The sequence below is a fragment of the Odocoileus virginianus genome, chromosome 7, assembly GCF_023699985.2.
Source record: "Odocoileus virginianus isolate 20LAN1187 ecotype Illinois chromosome 7, Ovbor_1.2, whole genome shotgun sequence".
Taxonomy (NCBI): domain Eukaryota; kingdom Metazoa; phylum Chordata; class Mammalia; order Artiodactyla; family Cervidae; genus Odocoileus; species Odocoileus virginianus.
The window spans coordinates 50,679,024-50,705,463 of NC_069680.1; the positions used below are offsets into that span (position 1 = coordinate 50,679,024).

Below are 26,440 nucleotides of genomic sequence, written 5' to 3' on the forward strand. Positions count from 1 at the left end.
AGGTCAGAGTGCCTATCTCTCTGTCACTCAGACGATGTTGCCTCTGCACCTCCAACTCCCACCTCACAGGTCCGCCCTGGTTCTAGCTTCTACCCAGATCCTTCAACTGACTCCCGGTCTCCTGACAGCCTCACTCTTCTGTCTCTATAGACCAGGGGGGAGTGGGCTCCTGAAGCGGCCGGTCATTGGTTGTCTCACTGTCTGCGGTTTACTTCTCAGTTCTTTCAACCCACAAGACACCAACGCGGCCGCTCTGCGCGACCCCTTGGTATGCGTTCCCGCGCTCCGTGACCCTCCAGCCCGGTTACCAGGCAGATTACCTCCAGACCGTTAGTGGTCCTGCTGTGCCATTGGCTGGCGCTCCAGTGGGCCCCTCCCCCAAGCAGCCAGCTGTCAGTGAGAGACCGCGGGTGTGTCAGGCGGCCAACCCTTGGCGGATGGAGGTCCTCAGGTGGAGGTGAGGTCAGAGGCAGATCTGAGCTTTCTCCCTGGGACCCTCCAGCTCACCCAGCCTCTGGCCAGTGGGTGAGCTGGGCTGGGGCCAGGGGAGCAGGCTGGGGGCTGTGTCCTGCAGGGTTCCAGAGCCCTCACCAAGGCTGCCCTCTGGCCAGGTCCAGGCCTTGAGGCAGCAGTGAAGCTCTCCCCCGTCCCTGCCTCTGTGACCCAAAGGCAGCAGCAGTCTGCCTGGGACACAGTTTGCTGAACCAGCCTCCGCGATTTGGGCGGCCTGAGGAGCCTGAGGGCCAGTTGGGCCCTGGGCTCCTGGTTCCCTCAGCGATGACAGCTGGGCAGGGCCTGGGGGCCTGGCCTTGAGGGAGCCTCCAGCTGAGACCTGCCTCCTCTTAGCCAGGACCTGGACCTCGCAGGGTGAAAGTGGAGCCTCGGGACCCTGCTGTTTCTTCTCAGAACAGACAGTAACATTTTTTTTTTTTTTTTGGTGGAGGTTTACAGGACCCGTGACCTGACCTCGGAAACAAAGGATCTGACACCAAGAAGTTTGTGACAACTAAGCACATCCCTCCCTCACCTTTCCTAAAACAGGGCTTTGCTGAGAGCTTTTGGGAGTTTGGGGGTTTTAAGGCAGGAGCTACCTGTCTCCTTGCATGGCCCTCAGTAAACCTTTCTCTGCTCCAAACTCTGATGTTTTGGTATCGTTTGGCCTCAGTGTGCATCAGGCACATGGACTTGTGTTTTGGTAACACCACCTCTAACTACCTAAGAGGTATAAAATTATTTGCCTATTTATTTTTTCTTCAAAAAGCTTTATTGTTTCCATTTGGTCCAAGGTTTGGGCAAGGATTCCAGGGTGACTAAAAAGCTTCCTGGTGGCTGCAGAGAGGGGCGTCTGCCCTGACACCAGAGGGGCACCTCCAAGGCCACCAGGCTGCCGAGGCGCCTGGTCATGTGAGCCTTTGGAAGAGACGCTCACTCAGCCCAGCCTGGGGACCCGCCAGCCTGTGGAGGTTGGTCTGGGGGTTGCTCATCTTCTTGATGAGTTTCACCTGCTTGTCTAGGAAGCGACTCTCCTGGAAGTCACAGAGGTGGGGGTCTGTGTGGGCAGAACCCAGAGCATGCAGATCCGAAAGGCCTGGTTCAGGTTCTCCTTGAGAATGGCAGCTTCCGTAGCGTTCTGGGTTTTACCCCACTCATTCTTTTTTTTTTCCTCCCTAAATATTTATTTATTTATTTTGGGTTGCATCAGGTCTTAGCTCTGGGGTGCAGGAATTTCACTGTGGCACATGGGGTTCTCTCTAGTTGTGGTGAGGGGGCTCAGTAGTTGCAGACTGGGCTTAGTTGTCCTGTGGCATGTGGGATCTTAGTTTCCCAAACCAGGGTTTGAACTCATGCCCCCCTGCATTGGAAGGCAGATTCTTAACCACTGGACTGTCAGGGAAGTCCCTACCCCACTCATTCTTGAGATGGTTTCTGCACATCCTGAAAGGAGCTCAGCCGCAGCATTGGTTTTGCATTTCAAGAGATACTTGGAGCCTTCCTGCTTCTCCTGGTCCCATTTGCGGAAAATGTGGCTCACCCCCTCCAGAGGCACATCCTCACAATGGAGATAGACACTCATGCACACACATACACTCACCCTGAAAGAGGTAGGTGTAGGAAGCCCACAGATGCATGTTGACCAGGCAGCTGATGACAGCCTCCATCTCAGGAATAATTCTGATGGATCTGGGAGCTTATGGTTGGTCATTATTAAGGAGTTTAACTCAAAAAATGGTGTTGACTTGTCCCAGTGGCTGGGGATAGCTCAGTGGCTCATTCTGAAGTTTTCAACTGTTAAAAGGGAGAATGGTGGGAGGTTGGAGTAAGGGGTGTCTCTAGGTCTGTGCCATCCTAATTCAAATACTGTTGAAGAGACAGATCTGCAGAACTGCAGAGCACGCTGCCTGTTTATTTACTGATTGGTTGGTTCTTATTGATTTATAGGAGTTACTTATGTTATACATACTAATTCTTTGTTGATTATTTGTGTGGTAAATATCTGCTTCCATTCCTTGTGTTGTCATTTTTTCAATAGTATGTTCTCAGGGACTGAAGTTTCTCATTTTAAGGTAGTTCTCACGAAGTTTTAACATTTCCCTGAGCTACATGGAACATTGCTAATCAGATCAGGCCAGTTGTGAGCCAAGTTATGCGACTAGGCTACCTGTATTGACAAACTTCTGCAACCCAGATCCCTTCCACAGAACCATGTGCATGAGGCAGCTTGCAGTTGGCTAATCAAGGAACCATATGTTAGCATTTTCCATTAGAATAAATGGATTGACTCAAGAGAGATTGTCTGAGGCTCCATTTGATGCAGATCCTAGCTGGGAGCATGGAGTGGGCCTGGTTGCACTAGGGGACACCTTCTGGGCTTTTCTCTCCCAACTGTATCTCAGACTCCACTGAACACAAGACTATAATGGGCATGTGTTGTTTTCAGTTTGTACTGAGCCTGGTTTATAAAGTTTCTTGAACACAGAGAGCCCCTGAAACAACCAGCTTATGTTCAGTGTGACCAACTGGCAACCAAGAACCCTCCTGGATTGGAGCAGAGGACATAGGCAGTGTGCAGCCAGGGTTTCATGCTGCCAGAGGAAGCAGATAAATCTAAGGGGGATGACACAGCAGGCTGAGGAGAGTGAGCCCAGGACCGGCCTAGTGCTTCCCTGGCCGCATAAGCCTACACATCATCTCTCCACTGGCCAAGGCAGCGTCTAGCCCAGACCCAGTGTGAGGCCTGACTCCCTAGAACAAAGGTCAGGAGCACTTGTAATATTTGCTTATTAGACTTGTTATTACTTGCACATGATGTTTTTATTATTTTAATTTTATTTTTAAAAATTAATCTTATTGGAATATAGTTGATTTACAATGATACATGACATTTAAAAAATTCAAACAATATAACAAAAAGTACACAAAGTCCTGTTTCTTTCTTGTTCTTAGCATCCGAATTCCCACCTTTCACTCCAGTCTCCACCTCTCCCCACTAACGTTTTCTTTATACAAATAATCAGGTGTGAATATATGCTCTTATACGTCTCCATTTTTATACAAAAATAGCATATACAGACAGATTTTTCTTTTAAACCACAGATCTTGGAGACGTTAGATAAAGAATTTTAAAATCAGATTTTATTTCATTAGATCTTTCCTGTAAACGACTGTTATTTTGATAAATTTTTCCTAATCTCTACCATAGTTTAAAAATGTACTTACAAAAGTCTGTGGTCACCCACCAATCCGAGACAGAAGTAAGTCAGGAATAAACTGGGCAATTTTTTTCTTTTTAAATATTTCAGAGTCAGAAAAAAAGTTGTGTGATGTGTTTATTAAAGAAAATTTGCAGAATAGAGAAAAGCACAAAGAAGAAAATAAAATTTAACAGTAATTCTCCTACACAGAAATATTCAAGTGATAACAATTATAGTGCTTAGGATACATTTTATAATGGATATAGTACATGTCCCAATAAAGCATATATACAATTAACATATATTTTAAACTGTAAAATGGGGAAGCATTTATCAATACTTAAAAAAATTATTTTATTTTTGGCTGTGCTGGGTCTTCATTGCTATACATGGGCTTTCTCTAGTCGCAGCAAGCGGGGGCTACTCTCTAGTTGCGGTGTGCAGACTTCTCATTGCGGTGGCTTCTATTGTTGCAGAGCATGGGCTCTAGATCCTCGGGCTTCAGTAGTGAAGCACATGGACTTAATAGTTGTGGCTTGGGGCTCTAGAGAGCAGGCTCAGTAGTTGTGGCAGTCTGGCTTAGTTGCTTCAAGGCATATGGGATCTTCCCAGACTAGGGTTTGAACCTGCATCCCCTGCATTGCAAGATGGACTCCTACCAGGGAAGCCCAATACTTGTTTATTTACCATAAAATCACAAGTGTTCACTATTTCAAACCTTTTGGTAACAATAATGTGATGTGTTGATATATGTATTAGCTTGCCTTTACATAAATTTTTTTATCCCTCTATACATGTTGTTTTCAAAAGGAGTTGAGTAGAGGCAGATATTGATTTTTTGCCAAGTATATAGAATTGCATCACCTCTCTATTCAGTTCAATGGGTTTCAACAAGTATTCATTCTCTACTTTAATGACAAAATTAATAGTAATCCTTACATTTGTGTACAGTATTACAGTTGGCAAAAGTCTTATCTGCTCTTTGAACAGCTGCTGTTGAGTGAGGTAGTACTATTCTTATTGGCTGGATAAGGCAACTGAGGGTCACGGGAGTTACATTTCTTACCTAAGGCTGTCTAGCTAATTGAGTAGGAGACTTGCAAGTTTGGACTCCAAGTCTAGTTCTTATCTCACCAGACCGTGGTGGGGACAGAAGAAGGGAGAAACACCTCATGTTCCCAGACCTCTTTAGGTTTACAGTGTAGTTGATGAGACAAGTCACAAAACCATCAGACACCCAGAGAAGACAACAGCTGGCCTAGTGGAGGCAAAAATGGTCACCCTCATCAGGCCCTATGTATCATCCTCCATTTTGCCAGTTTCCACCACTTCTCCCTGTTACTTTACTTGGTCATCTTCTGGCCTCTGTGGTACCTACCTAGACCTCAGAGGCCTTTGAAGAAGAGCTCCTGTTGAGAAATTGGGAAGAACTTTAGCTAAATTCCGGTCATGGGATTTTCAGACTGTAGGCCAGGCAGAAAATGTGCATTCCTCCAGCAATGGAGATTTTTCACTGACAAGTCAGAGTTACCCTTAAATATTGTGTTTTTCCTGTAGCTTAAAAATACTGTCATGCATTCATTTAATTGTTCAATCATTTACTCACTCATGTTTGAATTCAACAAGCATCACTGAGGACCCAGCATGTCCTTGGTGTCCTAGGGCACCCTGCTAGCCCTAGTGGAGGACAAGATAAATAAAACACAAGTTATACCCTTAAGGAGCTCCATTTCCACATGATTCTTCTGGTTACTCAGGCAACAGACTTGAGTGCGGCATTATTAGATAACACACAATCTGTACTTTCAATCTAGACATGACTAAGGGACAGCTCTGTAGAAGTATCGCTTAGCTAAAGCCCAAGCCAAGAATTGTTTTTCATCTTTTTTTTGATACTACAGCCACTCTTATGAAGATACTTAACACTCTTAATACTCTTCAAGTATTAAGATCAAAGGTGGTGGTGTCCAACATATATAAGACAACCCATATAGAATGCAGGAAGAAAACATTAATATGTTAGTATTACATGCAGTAGTGCACATATATACTTTATTGATTCATAGCTATACATATGCTCGATAGTGTTTTATCTATGGAGTGGGCAGTCAAGAATTTGGTTTTCCTTGTTCTCTGGCCATAGTAGCTACTCTCCCTCTCCTTTCTCAATAGTATATAAAACTGCTGAAAGGCTCATTTGGGAAGCTTTTTCAAGTCATTGCGTTCAGATTTGGCCTGATGGCTGAGGAGAGACTTCATACAAGGTTTCTAGAGTGAGTGGTAAAATTCGAGTAAGGTCCTTCAGTCTGTGCCAATTCTCTCTAACACAGACAAAGGAAGGATAGATTTTTTCTTAGCTCAATAAGCCCTTCCTTCCTGCCAAGATCTTAAGTTTTAAGAGCTTACTTTCTCCCCTCATACTTGAAGAATTCTTTTTATGTTTATTTGATGTTGGAGCTCTTCTTCAGAGTGACTTTTCACTTATTTTCCCAAAAAAGCACCATGCTTTATCAACCCCCTTCACTCCTTGCCCCTGATATGGGTTGGGAGGGCATCGACTGTGGACAGAGTTCCCCTGTCTTCTGTTGCCAGACATACATTTGACAATAGATGCCAAGAAAGCATCATCTATCATGATCATTCTGTCTCTTTAACAGAATTCCAGAGCATTCTACCAATGTCACCAACAAGTTCTGCTTATTTACTCACTGTCTATGCATTGAACACCCTGCCTGCTCTCTGCCCAGGAATCCTTTCGGCTGTACCATAGTCGATTTCTAGGCTGAGGATTATTTTTCATTTTCATCTAAGTGTTCAATTAATATTTTCTTCTTTCCATATTCTGCAAGAACTACTAGTCTGTGATATTTAAAAAGTACTTAGGTTGGGAATGTGGATTATGATTTGAATTACAGAAAGGTCTTAAAAGATTCTTTTTTATCTTCTTGACTTACAGTTTGATAAAAATTCCAATTTTGATCAACTGTTCTGGAGACCCATCCATAGTATGATGTGACTTTTACTTGAAGTATCCCTTTCCTCCAGTTCAGGCCTTGGCTTGTAATAGTGTCTGTGTTTTGAGATGAAATTTGGAAAAATTGCCCATCCTTGTAAAGGTAAGCCAGGTGACCCTTGCAAACATCCTCACCTAATTTCACACAAGAATTCTGAGCTTATCCATTTCCAGACTGGTGATGCTCTAGCATCTTCAACCCATGGCTCCCAGAGTTGCCTAGGAGGCATCTCCATACCAACTGTCCAGAAGGCAGATAAAATCAGAGCAAAGTGTCTGGAGAGGTCTGAACATAGTACACCTCAGTTCTCATATTCCATCAGCTAGGATACTGTCACATGGCCACGGCAAACTGCAAGCCAGGCTGGGAAATACGGGCTAGTTGGGCATTAAAAAAGAAAAGACATACCCATCTCTGCCACTGAATACTTGCCCTTTGACTCATGGAAACATTTATTCCAAAGTCCCCCATATCAGCCAGTGAGAGTCAATTGTGTGTTCAGAGGTAGTGGAATCCTTTCCCTGGGTAGGCTGGTAACCCTATTGTTTCACAGAGGATGGCAAACTCCTTCTAAATGGTGCACAGTGGATTTGAGTTTCATCAAAGGATTTCAGATGATCAGTAAATCTCTACAGAAACAAGCAGGGGTGACCTCTCTGGAACCATAATCAAAAGCGTGTCATATCTACCTCCTCACTGGAGGCTGTGATCTAGTGTTCCCAAATGTCTGCAGAGCTAATGTTCATGGCCTTTTCATTTGATCAGGGGAAATTCTGGTCTTATCTTTGCAAATAAAAATAATTCTGCTGAAACTGTCTACTTGTTATCTGGAAAGACAAGAGAAATTCTTTGGCAAGAAGGGTCCTGGCAACTAGCCTCAAACCTGGGAGATGGAAATAGATGGTCTTGGACAAGTGTCGCAGACTTTCATCATTTGGAGAAACTAATACATAGGGCATCAGCTGAGTTTCCATTTCAGTGCAACTTAAGCCTGGGTGATAAAGGCAGCCTGCTCTGTGAACTTTGTATTACATAACTCTCATGTGATTCAGAGCTGCTATTTATAGTTTTCCTTTGTGTGGAAATGGGATGGGTTACAGGGATGCAGCTTCCTTCTATCCCAGCGTCCCAGAAGGAAATCAAAACAATTCTGTGTTTACCACCTAGCCGAGGGCTTTTAAAACTGCTCTTGCTTTATCATCAAAAACAATTTTGGCATCTTGTTGTTCAATCGCTAAGTTGTGTCCACTTTCTTTGCGACCCCATGGACTGCTGCATGCCAGGCTTCTCTGTCCTCCATTATCTCCTGGAGTTTGCTCAAATTCATGTCCATTAAGTTGGTAATGCTATCTAACCATCTCCTCCTCTGCCACTCGCTTCTTCTTTTGCATTCAGTCTTTCCCAGCATCAGGGTCTTTTCCAATGAATCAGCTCTTTGCATCAGGTGGCCAAAGTATTAGAGCTTCAGCTTCAGCAGCAGTCTTTCCAATGAATATTCAATTCCTTTAGGACTGACTTGTTTGATCTCCTTTCAGTCCAAGGGACTCTCAATAGTTCATTCATTCATTTATTCTTTCATCATCCATTTGTTCATTCAGGTAACAAATATTTAGTGAATGTCTACTAGACACTAGGAGTAGAAATAAGTGGTTGAAAACACTGTTTCCTAGATCTCATCCCAGACTAATGAAAACAAACTGTCTAGGAGTGAGCTCTGGTCATAGGTATGGAGATACGTGTGTGTGTGTGTATATATCTCACTGGGTGACTTGCAGGATCTTAGTTCCCCAGCCAGGAATAGAACCCTGGCCACAGCAGTGAACGTGCTGAATCCTAACCACTGGACCGCCAGGAATTCTCTGGTCATAGGTGTATTTTTAAATCCCTTCAAGAGAGTCCGATGTGCAGCTAGGATTGAGAATCATTACAATTTGTAGACTCTGAAACCAGAGGAAATTATAATGTTTAATAAATCAAGGAGGTGCACTAGAAAGAGAACCAAATAAAGAGGGTGTTGAAGAAGAGTGCAGAGGAAATTAGAAATTGCTTGATATAGAGAAAGAGAAATAATGCTGGTGTCTGATTCATTTGTGGCAGAATGTTAGCCTTTCTACTTTTTAGCTTGTGTGATGCTGGACAAGGCATTTAACCCTCCGAGCCTCAGCTTTTGCATTTTTAAAATGAGGATATTAATCATCTTCACATTCTAGGATTACTGTGAGCATTTAAATAGAATGCCAAGTGTGCAACAAATCTGTTATTTTTGTTGTTATTTGGAATTCTGGAGGAAAGATCAAGCATGATAAGTTGGATAGTTAAAGATGTGAGTATGATCCTAAGTAAATCTCTCTTGCTGCCAAAGGTGAATGAAGGCCACTGTGTATCTGTGGGTGTCTGAGACCTCAGCCCAATACAGTGCATCTTCCTTGGGGGAAAAGAAATCATTGTAATCTTAAAACGGATGTAAATATGTTGTTGATGAGAATGTCAGATTTATATTAATTGATTAAGAAAAAAATGAGAATTCACATGGTTTGAAAACAACGCCCACTTTTGGGAGGACACCTTTAGGCAGCTCTCAGGCATCCCTGAGGGTTCCCTTCACATCTCTGCTGTTAGTCTCCCCTGACCTTCCAGTGAAGAGTATACAGCCCTGAGCATAACCAAGGTCTCAGCATGCTCAGTGAGTCTGGACGTTCAGAGGTCATTCCTTCTGGATTTTTAGCTAAACATTGTTAGGATTTCTTCAAGTGACAGATTTTGTAAACATCAGCAGATATGTATATTCAGTGTATTTCTTTTTTGATTTGTAAGATAAATGATAGCACAGTCCATACATTTTTAAGCCCTGAATTTCACTTTAATGATATATCTTAGAGATGATCTGCATCCATCCATAAAGAATGTCACCCTTTTCTTCTTTTAGAGCTGCACAGTATTCTTTTATGTGGATGTATTATAATTTCCTTAACCAATATTCTGCTAATGTTTTCAGCACTTTGCTGAAACATTGCTGTTTAAACTTTTTGTTTAAACATTGCTGCAGTGAATAACCATGTACATAAGTCATTTTGCATACGGGAGCATCTTTTGTCCTATAAATTCCTGGGAGTGGAAGAGCTATGTCAGAGGATATATTCATTCACAGATTGTCCTTCACAAGGATTGTTCTAATTTCCACTTCCACCAGCGATGTAGGAGAAAGTCTTTATCCCCACATCCCACCAATACAGTCTCCTATCAAAGTTTGATTTCTGCCAATGGGCTAAATGCAAAATGACATTGTGAGTGATGTTGAATTCCATTTCACATGTTTTAAGACTTACTTGGGTTTTCTTTGCTGGGTAGAGTTGGTTCATATCATTTGTCTATTTTTTTTCATTTATTTTTATTAGTTGGAGGCTAATTACTTTACAATATTGTAGTGGTTTTTGTCATACATTGACATGAATTAGCCATGGATTTATATGTATTCCCCATTCCGATCCCCCCTCCCACCTCCCTCTCTACCCGAACCCTCTGGGTCTTCCCAGTGCACCAGGCCCAAGCACTTGTCTCATGCATCCAACCTGGGCTGGTGATCTCTTTCACCCTAGGTACATTTGGCTATTTTTAAAATTAATTTTATTTAAGTACAGTTGATTTACAATGTTGTGTTAGTTTCTGATGTACAGCAAAGTGATTCAGTTATGTATATATATATACACATTCTTTTTCACATTCTTTTCCATTATAAGTTATTACAAGATATTGAATATAGTTTTCTCTGCTATATGGTAAGTCCTTGTTGCTTCTCTATTTTATATGTAATATTGTGTATCTGTTCATCACAAACTCCTAATTTATCCCTTGCCACATTTCCCCTTTGGTAACCATAAGTTGGTTTTCTATGTCTGTGAGTATATTTTTGTTTTGTAAATCAGTTCATTTGTATTACTTAAAAAATTCCACATATAAGTGACATCATAAGATATTTGTCTTTCTCTTTCTGACTTATTTCACTTAATATGATAATCTCTAGGTCCTTCCATGTTGCTGCAAATCAATGCCTATTTTTCAATTGGGTCATTGGTTTGTTCCTTATTGATTTTTAGAAATTCATTATATATTTAGAAAAATTAACTTGATATCTACTACAAATATTTCTTCCTTCCAGTTTTGTCATTTGCCTTTGATTTTTTTTTTCTGCACAATGTTGTGACCTCTGTGTTTCATATGTGTCATAAATGCAAAGATATTCTGCACTCTGAGATTATTAAATAGTTCTCTCATGGTTTCTTACATCACTTGTAATACACTATTCTTTGCTATATTTAAATTTTTGTACCACTTTGAATTTTTCTGGGTGTAAGGTGTGAGGTATGGGATCCAACTTTCTTTTTAGATGGCCATCTAGCAGTCCTAAAGTCTTTAACTGAGTAACCTATCTTTTCTCTGTGGATTTGTGATATTGTTCTTTAAGCTATATTAAATTTATCACATACTAAATTCCCATGTGTTCTTAGATCTCTTTCTGGACTTTCTATTCTTTTTCATTGGTCTCTCAATCTATTCATATATCAGCACTATATATTTTTAATTACTATAGTTTTATTTTTTATTTATTTATTTTTTGGGGTACCAAATTACTTTATTTGAAGGAATGGTGCTAAAGAATGAACTTAAATAGATGGTTTGGTACAACTTATAGAAAAGGTGAAGGTAACCCAAATATGCATGCACCGCCTTGGTGCCCAGGAAAGTCACCCCTGTGGCTACGGGAAGTCAGCCTGAGGCTTAGGGCTCACTGTGTCGCAGGGTGTGCTTGTCAAAGAGGTATCTGCTATGCCAGATCCTGGGGCCCCCATCTTGCGCAATGTGGTCATGTGGTCACCCAATTCTTTGATGGCTTCTATGTGCTCATTCCGGTAATGAGTCTCAATGAAATCACACAGATAGGGGTCATTTTTTTCAGTGGCCACTTTGTGCAGTTCCAGTAGTGACTGATTCACATTTCTTGCCAAGCATAGCGCACATTCCATTGCATTCAGCCCATTCTCCCAGTCATCGCGGTCTCGTTTCTTGATATCCTGAAGGAGGATTCTGGCCACCTCGTTGGTTCTGCAGCTTCAGCGGTTTCTCAGTTATGTTCCCTCTCCTCATGAGATTGGTGAAGAAAGTATTTGGCAAAGTTCTTCAAAGCCACGTCATCGTGGTCAAAATAGTATGACGTGGGCAGGTAGACAGAGGAGGCGTAGAGCTCCAGGCTGATCTGGCGGTTGATGGAGGCCTCCAAGCACTGGTGGTAGTCGCAGCGCACCTGCGCGGGGGATGCGGTCGTCAGGGCGGTGGCTGAGAAGAAGCGCGGTGGCCGGCGGCGGCTGCGCGGCGTGGAGTGGCGGCGGGGACCCCGGGCGGCCCTGTCGGGTGGTGAGGAGGGCTGGCTCTGAGTGGCCGGAGGGGTGGGGGACCTGCAGCCCGTTCGCTTCAAGCACTGTTGAAGCAGGAAGCTGTGGCGACTCCCCACGAAGACTATTACTACAGTTTTAAAACATCCTTTTGTTTCTGGTTTGGAAGAAATTTGGTAATTGTTTTTTTCTCACACAGAACTGGAAAAGGTCAGTTTTTGTTCCAATCCTAGAGAAGGGCAATGTCAAAGAATGTTCAAACTACTGTACAATTGTACTCATTTCACATGCTGGCAAGATAATGCTCAAAATCCTACAAGCTAGGCTTCAGCAGTATGTGAGCTCAATGGACATGAATTTGAACAAACTCCAGGAGTTAGTGGAGGACAGAGAACCCTGTCTTGCTGCCGTCTATACGGCCTCAAAGATTTGGACACAACTTAGCGACTGAACAACAACAACAATATTATCATGAAACAGAAAATGCTTATTAATACATGTGTTTTTTCTGGGCTTATTTCTGTGTCTATACCCTTCTCCACATGGGCCTTGATATTGACATTTGCATCCATACTTGTGTAGACTTCTACACTGTATAGATCGTCACACTGATGTGCATGTAGGATCACAGCTGATATATAATTTGGTGTTTTGCTTTTTTAACACTATATCATATCTTTTTTGTGTATTTTACAAAGCTTCCAATAAGTTTTTTTTATTGTTGCATATTATTTGCTACATTTATCTTTTAAAAGTCGAGAATTACGCAAGCAGGTTTTTAATCTCCACTGACACTAGTTTGCGTGAAGAAATAAAGTTTGGAGGGTTATTATTTATACATTTCATCTAAATATATAAGTAAACAATCTGTTAGTTGCTAAAAGCTTAGAATTATAAAGAATGAGAGCTCATTTAGAAGCACTGTTTCTTGTCTCTTTTTAGGGAAAAGATTTGAGTATTTTTCAGAGTTATTACTGAGTAGCTTGTGCAATACTGTTTGCATGAGAGTCCAACAAAAAGGCAAAGTAAGAGTTATGTCCTTCTTTTCCTTTCCAGAACACAGCATGTTTATCCTTTCTATGGGGTAAATTTGGGTAGTTCCCGTAGAGCAAAAAACCTGGAGTGATTTCAGCCAACTGGTAAATAAAAAGCAAATAACACAAATCAAGAAATACTTGTGGGAGAATGAACTAGATCACTTCTGTCATCCCACCGCTTTTTGCTGTGTCTCTGGCAGTTGACCACAAGATGTCACTATGGCATCTTTAATCCTAATAATCCTGTAGCTGGCTGGGGGTGGGGAAAGAACAAGGAAGAAAATCTTACAGTTCTATGCAAAATGGAATTTTCTTTTTTTCTGGCTGCCTGCCAGGCTAATAAAAAAAAATTTTTTTTAAACCAACACTATGAATTGAAAAGGCTTTCAAGAAACATCTGCACAGTGAAACTGTTAACTCCAAAGAAGTCCAACATTGTATTTATACTGTATAAATTAAAATGGAAAATAAAAACCCATTTGGGCCAATGTGCAAAATCTCCAAAGCAAGAGAAAAGTACTTCTGAAGTCAATCCATTTTCGAAACGATGGCATTAAATATGGAGGATGTAATAGTTGAAAACAACTGAAATTCCGCCCAGTGAAGCTTTAAATAACCAGTTTCTCAAAACAAATATTGTTAATTAACCAAATTTCCCTCCATGGACTCAGATTTTACAGGAAAGAAACAAATCACTTTTTAAAAAATGCAATCTTTCATGTTTCTTGGGTGAAATGATTTTCGGAAATGGCTAGCACAGACTGTAGCAACCCTTCCATAGGATACATCTACAGGTCAGGGGAGGAGAGCCACTGCTTTGGATCATGATTCTGAAGAACTGAAAATCATTAAAAAAAAAAAATCCTGTTTATTTATTTATATAGAAAGCGAGAAAGTGCTTTTAAAAACCAGCTTTACACAGAACATAGCTTGTATTTGAACAGCCATCTTTCAGGTGGTCTGCCCAGCTCCCCACCTGTACATGGGCATCCATACTGTACCCTCATGCCCCACAATCATGGTGTGACTGGCATGTTCTGTGACCCACCAAGTGTTCTCACCAGTAGCTAGCAGCCTGACCAATATCCCTTTCTTAGGAATTTGGGATTAAGTCAATTGACTCTCTTTCCTAATGACTGGACAGTGACAGACAAACCCTGTAACTGTTGGTCACCATATTTTCCATCTTGCCAGCCAGGAAGTAAAATCAGAAGTCTATAGACAGAGAATGATGAAGGGGATCCTGAGGACCACTGACAGAGAGGAAGCCTTGGTGGCATCCAGGTGTCCAGTTCCATCTTGTCCTCAAGTCCAGAGTCCACTCTTTTTTTTTTTTTTTTTTAATGAGAGAATGCCCTGCATCTTCATAGTAAATGATCATTTTGTTCAACCAAAACACTCTTATGACTTTTCAGGATAATCTGGAGCTCAAGTCATTGTAATTCTTTATCTTTGCACTCCAATCCTTCTCTGCTCTCTAGCTGTCTTCTGCCCCCCATTATTTATCCAGACATTTAGGTTATGGGATACTTTATTTGGTCAATTGAAGCAACACTTATGGCTTGTGGAGGGACAGTGAAAGTAACCTAGACAGACCTCAGGGAATAGTTTGAAACATCAGTCTGCACGATCTTTGGGTGAACTGGATCTATGAATTAGGATTCTACAATAGCACTTCCCAAAATTTGTCCCTTAGAACATTAATCATGAAAGTGTTAAGAATATAAAGTATTCCATAGTAAAATAAGTCTGTGAAAAAAGCAAAATACATCTCCCTCTTGTATGTGCAAAAGAGGGGACTAAAGATCCTCTTGATGAAAGTGAAAAAGGAGAGTGAAAAATTTGGCTTAAAACTCAATATTCAAAAAACTAAGATCATGGCATCTGGTCCCATCACTTCATGGCAAATAGATGGGGAAACAATGGAAATAGTGGCAGACTTTATTTTCTTGGGTTCCAAAATCACTGCAGGTGGTAACTGCAGTCATGAAATTAAAAGACAGTTGCTCCTTGGAAGAATAGCTATGACCAGCCTAGACAGCATATTAAAAAGCAGAGACATTACTTTGCCAACAAAGGTCCATCTAGTCAAAGCTATGGTTTTTACAGTAGTCATGTATGGATGTGAGAGTTGAACTATAAAGAAAGCTGAGCACCGAAGAATTGATGCTTTTGAACTGTGGTGTTGGAGAAGACTCTTGAGAGTCCCTTGGACTGCAAGGAGATCCAACCAGTCCATCCTAAAGGAAATCAATCCTGAATATTCATTGGAAGGACTGATGCTGAAGCTGAAACTCCAACATTTTGGCCACCTGAGGTGAAGAACTAACTCATTGGAAAAGACTGATGCTGGGAAAGATTGACGACGGGAGGAGAAGGGGATGACAGAGGATGAGATGGCTGGATGGCATCACTGACATGATGGACATGAGTTAGAGCAAGCTCCGGGAGTTGGTGATGGACAGGGAGGCCTGGTGTGCTGCAGTCCATGGGGTCATAAAGAGTCGGACACGACTGAGTGACTGAACTTTGCGTGTGCATGTGTACTCAGTCACATCCTAGTCTTTGTGACACCATGAACTGTAGCCTGCCAGACCCCTCTGGAATTTTCCGGGCAAGTGGGTTGACATTTTCTACTCCAGGAGATCTTCTTGACCCAGGGATAGTCTTACATTTCATGTTAATATATTAAAGGCTCCGATAAGTCCTGCAGTCAAAAAAGGGATCAAAATTTGTTTAGCCTAGGATTTTCAAAGTTTATGTCATAATATTAACAGATTTCTTTGGGGAGGGGAGTTAATCCTTATTAGCAACATTTTAAATGCTACTTTAAAATGTCTGTTCATGTCTGCTTTACAGCCAAACTGAATTTGAGGTGGGCTGACCTTGGGAATTTTGATAGGAAAGACCCTGGAAAATCCTCACTTGCTTACCTCATACCTCACAGCCCTTTATTAGTCAGGTAGTTAGTGAGAAGGCTAAGAAATGGCCTAGACATCCAGCGCTGTGGGAGAGACTGCCTTATGGCCTCTCTTGACATTTCCTAGAGCCCTGACTTTATGCCTTCGTTTGGTCTTTTTCAAAATATAGTACACACTGACAAAAGTGCATAAATTGCAAGTGTACAGTGATGAACTTTTCCAAACTGTTTCACAGACTATTGTAGCCAGCACCAGGGCAAGAAATGACATTATAGTCTCCCAGAGGCCCTTTAATGCTCTTTTAGTCACTTTGCCACACTAGGGTAACCACTCTCTGACTTTATGCCTTTTCTTTCCACATAAATGGATTTATCCTGGGGAATAAAGATCGACCCTAGATCTCCTTGTATCCCCGCAGTCTAGAACAGGACTTAGGATAGTTAATTGGGCTTAACTGTAAAGCAGGAACTATAAAAGCACAAATGCCGTCAGACTCCTGTATAGGGTAGTGGAGGGACCCTGGAGTCAGACTGCCTGGGTTCAAACCTATGTCTGCAATTCCTACTTGTCTGACCAGGGCCATCACTTAAGTCTTCAGGAACTTCAGTTTGCTGCCTAACCTGGATTATCTGGGTGGGTCCCGAATATCATCACAAGTATCCTTATGAGAAGGACAGAGAGAGATTTAAAGATGGCCTTGAAGACTGGATGATAGAGTCGCAAGCTAAGAACTGCCACCAGCCCACCAGAGACTGCAAGAAAAAGAACTGATTCTCCCATACAGCCCTGGAAGGGCGTGTGGCCTTTGCCAAAACCTTGACTTTGCCTCAGTGAAATTGATTGTAGACTTCTGGCCTCCAGAAAGGTAAAAGAATAATTTTCTGTTGCCTTAGGCTGTGGTGATTTGTTAGGTCAGTCATGGGAATCTAACACACATATCCTGTGATTGGTGTTGGGGAAATAGCAAGAAGGAAAAAGCAGCCTTTGAAGAGGTTACATTCTACCACGGAACACAGACTATGATGTACAGTCTAATGTTGAAGTTCTGCTGGCTCTACACTAAAGCAGCTAACTGGTGGGAGCCCATGGAACCTGGGAGAAGGGCAGAGAGGAAGCTGGGCCAGGCGTGCAGGACTCTGCAGGCCCTAGGTGATAAGCAGATAAGGGCTCTGTATTTTCTTCTAACTGTGGCTTTGGAGATTCTCCATGCATGTGGGAAGCCAGTGGGGCTCCTGTTCAAGTTGTCCTGGGACAGGCTAGGGACTGCAGTCAGCTGACCAATGTTCCTGTTCTGGGTTACCCCTTTAATTTGCTGTGCCCTCAGGACATTTCTTTAACCTCTCTAGATTTTAACATCCTTTACTCAGGTTGGATTAACTAATTTATAAGGCTCTTGTTCTTAAAACAAGAAACCAATTCTTCTGAATCTTGCCTGAACAGGGAAGCCACGGTCATAAACACCAAGGCTCCTCCGGCCGTGACTATCCTCCTCAGGGCCACTAGAGGGAGTCGGGCGAGGCAACCGGTGCAGAATTGAATTAAGAAAAGACGGAGGGTGTATTGTTTTAAAAAGAAAAAAATCCTCTGCTCATTCCCAGAATCTGCTTCTAATTATCTGCTGGGCTAGACTCTTAACCACACACGTTTCAGCCAATCCTAGACGGCCTAGGCTCGTTTTTCACTCTCAAAGCAGTCAAGCCTCAAGAGATGAACTTTCAGACCAGAGGAGTGGAACGAAGATTCACAGATTCCCTCGTCCCACGCCCTGGCCCTGCTGTCCGGAGCCTCCTGAAACTGAGAGCTGCTGAGGATTCACTTCCCTCCTAGCTGTACTGACTCCTGATGGCTGAAGCTAAGATGGGACTCAAGCGCCTTTCTGATTTCTTCCAAGAGGAATTCTCTAATTACTCTTTCCTCTTCATTTTGTGTTAAAGGCTGGCAAACGGTCCTCTTTCCCTCCACATCAAAGTTGGAGCAAAATGACTTGCAGTTCATGTAATGAAAAACCTCAATTTCTGGGGTCCAAAGGATCTTTTAAGAAAAAATAACAAAAGGAGGTAAATTTGGGAGGTACTTTTAGCACACATTGTTAAAGCAAATTAAGGATATAGTAATGATTAACAGACTTTTTGATTTTTGTTGTTTTTTTAAAAATTTTTATGGAATGTATTCGATTTGCAAAGTTGTGTTAATTTCTGCTAAATAGCAAAATGACTCAGTTATATACATATATATATATTCATTTTCATATTATTTCCATTACAGTTTATCACAGGATATTGAATATAGTTTCCCATGCTATTCAGTATGACCTTTTTGTTTATCCATCCTATATATACTAGTTTGCATCTGCTAATCCCAAACTCCCAATCCCTCCCTCCCCTAACTCCCACCCCCTGTGGCAACCACAAGACTGTTCTCTTTATCTGTAAGAGATTTTTAATTTTTCCTCCATTTAATCCTTCTTACATCTAAATCCAGAAACTAAAGAAAGTGGAGTATCTGGAAAATGATCCACTCGTGTATTTGTTGAGTAAACCTTTTCCGTGTAACTCCTTGTTTTGACATAATTTTGGACTAATAGAAAAGCTGAACTAATGTTGGACCATAAAGAAGGCTGAGCACCAAAGAACTGATGATTTAGAACTGTGGTGTTGGAGAAGACTCTTGAGAGTCCCTTAGATCAAACCAGTCAATCCTAAAGGAAATCAGTCCTGAATATTCATTGGAAGGATGTTGAAACTCTAATACTTTGGCCACCTGATGTGAAGAACTGACTCATTGGAAAAGACCCTGATGCTGTGAAAGATTGAAGGCAGGAGGAGAAGGGGACAACCAAGAGAGGATGGTTGGATGGCATCACCCACTCAATGGACTTGAGTTTGAGCAAGCTGCTGGAGATGGTGAAGGACAGGGAAGCCTGGCATGCTGTAGTCCATGTGGTTGCAGAGTCAGACACGACTGAGTGACTGAACGACAACCATGTGTGTGTGAGTTGCTCAGTTGTGTCTGACTCTTTACGACCCCATGGACTATATATAGCCCGCCAGGCTCCTCTGTCCATGGGATTCTCCAGGCAAGAATACTGGAGTGGGTTGCCAGTTTCTTCTCTAGGAGATCTTCCTGACCCAGGGATTGAACCAGGGTCTTCCACGTTGCAGGCAGATTCTTTACCATCTGAGCCACCAGATGACAAAAATAGGCAAGGAATTTCTGAACTTCCTTTTCCCAAATTCCAAATATTAATATTTTACCACATTCGCTCTTTTCTCTTCTATACCCTCTCATATTGTTTTCTGGACCATCTGAGTCAATAACAGAAATGATACCTTTCCCCCATTAACTGTGTATTTCCTAAAAACAAGAACATTCTCTGACATAATCACTCTGCAATGAGCTAGATCAAGAAATTAACATTGACTATTATTTTCTTATCTACAGACTTTGTTCAGGTTTTTCCAATTGCCATTAATATTACCCCCAGTTTTAGGTGGAATTCTGTTGTCATATCTCTTTAGCTTAATTTTAACTAAAACCGTTTCTTGGTTTTGCTTTGTTTTTGTTAGTTTTGTTTTTTTATATTGACATATTTTTTTAAAAATACAAGTGAAATATTTGGTAGAATGTCAGTGTTTGGGTTTTTCTGATGTTACTTTATGATTAGATTCAGGATGTGCATTTTTGTTAAGAATACCATAGAAATGATGTGTCTTTCTCAGTACATTACATGGAAAGCACATGATGTTGATTTGTCCCATCACTGGTGGTGTTAACTTTGACCACTTGTTAAGATAATAGTAAACATAATATAAAAACTATAAAATATATATTAACACATATAATATATAAGTATAATATCTAAGTGAAATATAATATGTAAGCAAAATATAGTATAGTATAATATAACAAGAAATGTACTAGGCTAGTGGTTCTTAAACTTCTGGTCTCATCTCAGAAATAGTTTACACTTAAAATTTATTGAGGGTCTCAAAGAGCTTTTGTTTATTTCCATTATGTCTATCAATACTTACTGTAGTGAAATTAAAACAAATTTAAAAATATTGACTTATTATTATTATTATTTTTTTTTACTTTGCTCAGCATAAAGTTCTCTTTCTTTTTTTTCCCCATTTATTATTATTGTTATTATTATTATGACTTATTATTTTAAAATAATAATAATGAACCCGTTACACAGAAACATGAATAATATATATTTTATGAAAATAACTATATTTTCCCAAGCATAAAAATGAATAGAATGTTACTCACACATTTTTGCAAACCTCTTTAATGTCTGGCTTAATAGACAGCAGCTGAATTTTCATATCTGCTTGCAATATGGATTCAATTTATTACAGTATGTTTTTTGCTTAAAGTATATGAAGGAAAAGAAAAACATATGTACACAATTGGGAAAGGAAGGAGTATCTTAGTAGCCTTTTCAGTTGATTTTGGATAATCTTTGATACTGTACTAAAACCCAGTGAGTATAATTTCTTAAAGGTATTTGCGGGATAAGACCTGAAACCACATCAATGAACATTTTGTTCTCTGTTAGGTTAAAATTCTGGTTTATCGTATACTTTGGTTTATCATATACCATGCATGATTTTGTTAACATTAATATGCTGGTCATTTGTAAAGTATTGGCACCCTGAGCTATACCTGTCTTCTGAATGTTGCCACTTCTTTATATAACAACCAAAAAATTTTCACATTTGTTAATATCCCCCCTAACTTCTTCTGAAGAGTAAAAAGTTTAGATATTGAGAAGCTGTGAAGTTCACAGTGGTAGATACAAATTTTCCAAAATCTGAGTCTTCATTTGAAAACTCAAATTTTAATTAACGGCAATAAATATTGCCCATTGTTTTCTCTGAAGTGACAGGTTTACTTTGTTTATTTTGAGAAAATGTCCACTGAAGTCTCAATTCTGAATGATCATGGTTTGTCAGTTGTTCTTTCAAGTCAAAATGGTGTTACATGAAAAAAAAGCCTCTAGCTCAGTTCACAGCTCAAATAATTGCACAAATGCTTTTTTGGGACAGCACTTACATGTCGATGTGCAGCAGAAGTGCTTTATGCATATCATCACTTACACAAAATATTAAAAAGATGAGCATTAAAGTGTCAAGATTTAATGGAATTAGATACATTTTAACGCTTAAGGACATTTAAAGTGAAACTTTTCTTTTTTTTAAAAAAACCAACAGTATTGATGATTACAAGGACTACCAGTATGGTATGGTAATACTATACTATATGGGGCTACTATGTTGATTTATGCTAAGGTGCCAGCAGTTTTACACACCGTTGCTTTCATGATCTGTGCAAATATCAGCCTATGAAAAAGGCAAATGACATCTTAATATTATTATAAAAACACTTTGAACTGAAAGTGTCTCGGGAATTCCATGTCTAGAGATCACACCTTGAGAAGACCATGAAACATAAATATCTATATAATATATTAGTACATATTCTGTCCTCCATGAACTTAACCTCTAGCTGGGTCAACAGAGCAGTTGACAAAAGGCAAGATGAGGGAAGCATCTGTAGGTAGACATAAGTTATTGGCAATATTTTAGTTCTTGGTTTTGGTCATGTGTGCATGGAATTTGGCTACATTATAAATCTGTGCTGTCCAGTATGGTAGCCACTGGCCATGTATAACTATTGATCATCTGAAATATGACTAGAAACAATTAATATATGCTCTAAATGTAAGGTACGAATCAAGGTTTGAAGGCTTCATATGGAAAAAAAAACAAATGTAAATATCTCATTAGTAATGTTTGTATTGATTATTTGTTGGAGTGATAATCTCGGCTATATTAGGTTAAACAAATATGTTATTAAAATTAATTTCAGTTGTTACTTTATATTTTTTTAAATAGAGCTACTAGAATACTTTAAGCTGCATATGTATCTTCCATTATATTTATACTAGGTGGTATGGTTACAAATAAGTAAAGAGATAAAACAAAACACATATTGGACTTCCCTGGTGGTCCAGTATTGAGACTCTGGGCTTCCACTACAGGGGGCATGAGTTAGATCCCTGGTCCAAGAGCGAAGATCTCATATACTACGCAGTGTGGCCAAAAATAAAATAAATAAGAACATGATTATAAAACAGGGTTAAGTATAAACCAGCAATGATAATGCATTACAAACCAAGGATTATTTTTCAACCATTTCTGTGCCTATGAAGTCAAGGGCATAAAAGAACTTTAAATAGTGTGGTAAAGATTATTTAAGTCATTTCATAAAGACTCAGGTAGCTGAGAGAGCACAGCGGAGGGGCAACTAACCAGTCTTAGAGAGATTACAGAAAGACCTTTTCCCAGAGAAAGGATTATCTCACTTATAACTAAAAGAAAATTAGAAAATTTTCAGGTGAATTAGGTGTAAGTAGGGAGGAAGGGAAAGGGTACTCCAGGGAGAAGGAACAGAATTTGCAGAAACTCAGAGCCTTTCTCAGAGCACAGTTGGAAAACTCCAGAATTTATAGGGGCTATTGTAATACTGTTACATCACCACCTGCAGTTATTTACATAAAATTCCGTTTTCCCTGAGGTATGTGTGTATAAAAGAGAAGATTTATTTGACTTTCCTGCATTTTTTCTCAAAAGGATCATGAATTTTAAATTATATATTTTAAAACCTGGGAAACATCCCAGGCTCATGCTAAGAGATACTTTGGAATTACTATTTAGTTTTATAGACACACATGGGGTTTTGCTTATCCACATCTTGCCAAAATTGTGACCTTTCACGTTGAGGATAGTAAAAACCTGACTCCATGATACATGGAGCTGCACATGGCTCTCAGCAAGAGGAAAAGTAAAAAAATAAAAAGTTCACAAAGACATAAAAATCGTACTGTGTAGTGACATCACATCAATGTTATGGTTAATGTTACACTGAGCAGTGGGACCCCGGTGTCAGAACTTTGGGAAGTAGCCACCTTGCAGCCCGGTTGCTACTCCATCAGTTGAGAGACCAGCCCCAGGCAGAAGGTGGAGACAGGGTTTATTTATTATTAGCTTTTATTTTGTATTAGGGTATAGCTGTTAACAAACAATGTTATGGTAGCTTTAGGTGAACAGTGCCAAAAGGACTCAGCCACACATATGCCTATATTCATTCTCCCCCACACTCCGCTCCCATCAGGGCTGCCACGTAACATCGAGCAGTTTCATGTGCCCTTTAGAAGGTCCTTTGTGTACATGTCCATCCTAAATTCCTTAACTATCTTTTCTCTCCATCCTCCCCCCACCATCCACCCTGGTAATCATAAGTTTGTTCTCTAAGTCTGTGAGTCTCTTTCTGTTTTGTAAGTTCATTTTTATCACGTCTTTTTAGATTTCCTCACAGAAGGGATGTCATGCAATATTTCTCCATCTCAGTCTTACTTCACTTAGTGTGACAGTCTCTAGGTTTATTCATGTTGCTGTAAGTGGCATTATTTCACTCTTTTTAATGGCTGAATAACATTCCATTGTATATATGTACCACATCTTCTTTATCCCTTCCTCTTTAGATGGATGATGGGCATTTAGGTTACTTACATGTCTTGGCTACCATAAACAGTGTTGCAGTGAGCACTGGGGTGCATGTATCCTTTCGGAACATGTTTGTCTCTGGATATTTGCCCAGGAGTGGGATCGCAGAGTCCCACTGCAATATGGAACTTCCCACAACTTCCCACAATATGGAAGTTCTGTTGTTAGTTTTTTCAAGGAAACTCCATGCTGTTCTCCATGGTGGTTGCGCCAATTTACATTCCTACCAACAGTGTAGGAGGGTTCCCTTCTCTCCACACCCTCTCCAGTATTTATTGTTTGTGAATTTTTGATGATAGCCATTCTGGCTAGTGTGAGGTGATATCTCATTGTAGTTTTGATTTGCATTTCTGTAATAATTAGCAATGTTGAACATCTTTTCATGTGTCTCTTTGGAGACAGGATTTAAATGGCCTTCTAACTTGACCTCTTCCTTCTCCCTCCTTAGATGAAAATCATGCTTGAAGTCCTCAATCTTTCAAAAAACTGGATACTAGGATATCTTCAGTATGAAAAAAGCATAGTCAAACCCTAAACCAATGACCTGAGCTCCCCAATTTACCTTTGTAATCATCTCACTCTGGCATTACCCCAGAAACACGGTCCTAATCCTCTGTGCTTGCTTGTTTGTGGTTCACCAGAGGATAGACTTTTTGAGAACTGGGACCTCATCTGCCTTGTTTGCATCACTGAGAATGATAATATGACCACTTAACCCAGATGCTCTTGGTTCCCCAGGAGGCTAAAGAGGGCAAGATTTAGTAAACGACCTTCAATAGTTAAGCCACTGACAACGCTGGAAGAGCCGGAGCTGGGAATAAAAGCCATTCCCCATCTCTCCCAGCCTCTCCAGCCCTCCGCTTCACAATCACTCCCATGGATGCAGCGCCTCCTCTGTGCTAAGCTGGGTGCTTCACAAATATCATTTTTAGTTCTCCCAACAGCCCTACAAGATGGAGACATTGTTATGGTCTCTGTTTTACAAGTGAAGAAACTGAGGCCACTTGCTCAAGTCCATGCTATTGGTAATAATCTGCTTAGCTGGGATTTGAACCCTGCTCTAATTTCACCCCCGAGTCTGGCCTTCCTCTTCCATCCTCATGTAATTGGGTCTCTAGTTCTGGAATGCCAGCAGCTGGAGGAGAAGAATCAATGTCTTTGGGGGCACCTGGAAGAAAGTGGAAGTGAAGAGCAAGTATAATCAGAGGACTTTAACACTTCCTGAACATGTCATGGGCCTGCCTTACATCAGACATGTTACTGGTATATCTCAATTACTGATGGGTATGATTCTCATGGAGAAAGAAATCTCAGCCTTGGTGAAGTCATAACTTATGTAATTTTGTTCCAGGCTTTGGAGCTAGTGAGTGGTGGAGCCAGAGTTCAGACTCTCATGAATCTGAGGTTCATACTCCTTTTTAAAAAAAAAAATTAACTGTATTTTTTTTTGAATAGGCATTGAATCCATGAGGTTCAAAAAGTCAGAAGGACATTCAAAGATCTGCACTTAAAAAGTTTCCCCTATCTATGTCTAACACCACTGCCCTTCCTCCCATAAGTATCTTTCTGATGCTGCTCTGTGCAAAGAAAAGCAAATGCAAATAGGGCTTCTTATATGCTCTCACTTCTTTATAATATGCTAAGTGTAGCATCTTATACACCTCCAAACTTTGCTGTTTTCACTTAATGGAATATAAATGTAACTAACCCTTATATGTTTCTTCTCTGCTGTGTGCCAGGCCCAGTTCTAAGCATTTGTGCATATTAACTCATTTAATACTCTCACCAACTCTATGAGATAAGTACTGTTATTATTTTTGTCTGATAGATGATTATATCAAGACACAGAGAGGCTAAGTGACTTGCCCAAGATCACACAGATAGCAAGAGGTGGAGACAGGTTCTGACTTAGGTAGTCTGGCTCCAGAGTCTGTGCTCTTAATCTGTCTCCAAGCTGCCACATATATATATATATATGTATATGTATATATATGTATGTATGTATGTATATATATATGTATGTATGTATGTATGTATGTATGTATAAAACACTTATATATGGTGCATTATGAATATATAATATAGATCACATATTATAAAAAATCCATTCTCTTTCATATAATATGAATTATGTATCTTCTGTATAATGTTAAATATCTACTATATCAGTATATAGAGCACTTTCTCACTTGTGAAACATCTATATAATATTCCATTATGTTGATGTAATTATTTAACCAGTCTTTTACAAATGGATATTTGGTTATTTCTAAATCTTTTGCTATAGTAAGAATAATAATAATAATATAGACTAGAATAACATATACTTATATATAACATATCATAATATAATTAAATTATACTTATAATAACATACCAGTAGATACTTATATATAACATACCATAATATAATATACCATAGTCATATATAATTATAACAAAATAATAAAATAAATACTATTGTAAATATCAATAATAATAATAGTATCAATAAAAAGAGTATAATAATATATACTTACATTATTCTATTATGATCATTAATTAAAATATGCCATTATACTATATGATTATAATGAATAATATAATAATATAAGTGATACAATAAGGATTGGGCACATATTAATTTCCCATGTGTGCAGATCTATCTGTGGGATACATTCCCAGAAGTGGGATTAATGAATTGAAGGCTATATGCATTTTTAACTTTGAAGCTAGTGCCAAAATGCCTTCCATGGAGCTTGGACCCCTTACCATCCGCACCAGCTATGTACCAAGTGCCTGTTTCACCATGGTGGCCCTCAGTGTGCTGTCATTAGAC

The 26,440-nt window shown here is 40.1% G+C and overlaps 2 pseudogenes; both read right to left on the reverse strand.

The window, feature by feature from the left end:
* Nucleotides 1-1,400: 1,400 nt before the first annotated feature.
* LOC139035891 (ferritin light chain pseudogene) lies at nt 1,401-6,460 on the reverse strand (annotated as a pseudogene).
* Nucleotides 6,461-11,359: 4,899 nt separating this feature from the next.
* LOC110143046 (ferritin heavy chain pseudogene) overlaps nt 11,360-26,440 on the reverse strand; it is a 34,588-nt pseudogene continuing 19,507 nt past the window's right edge.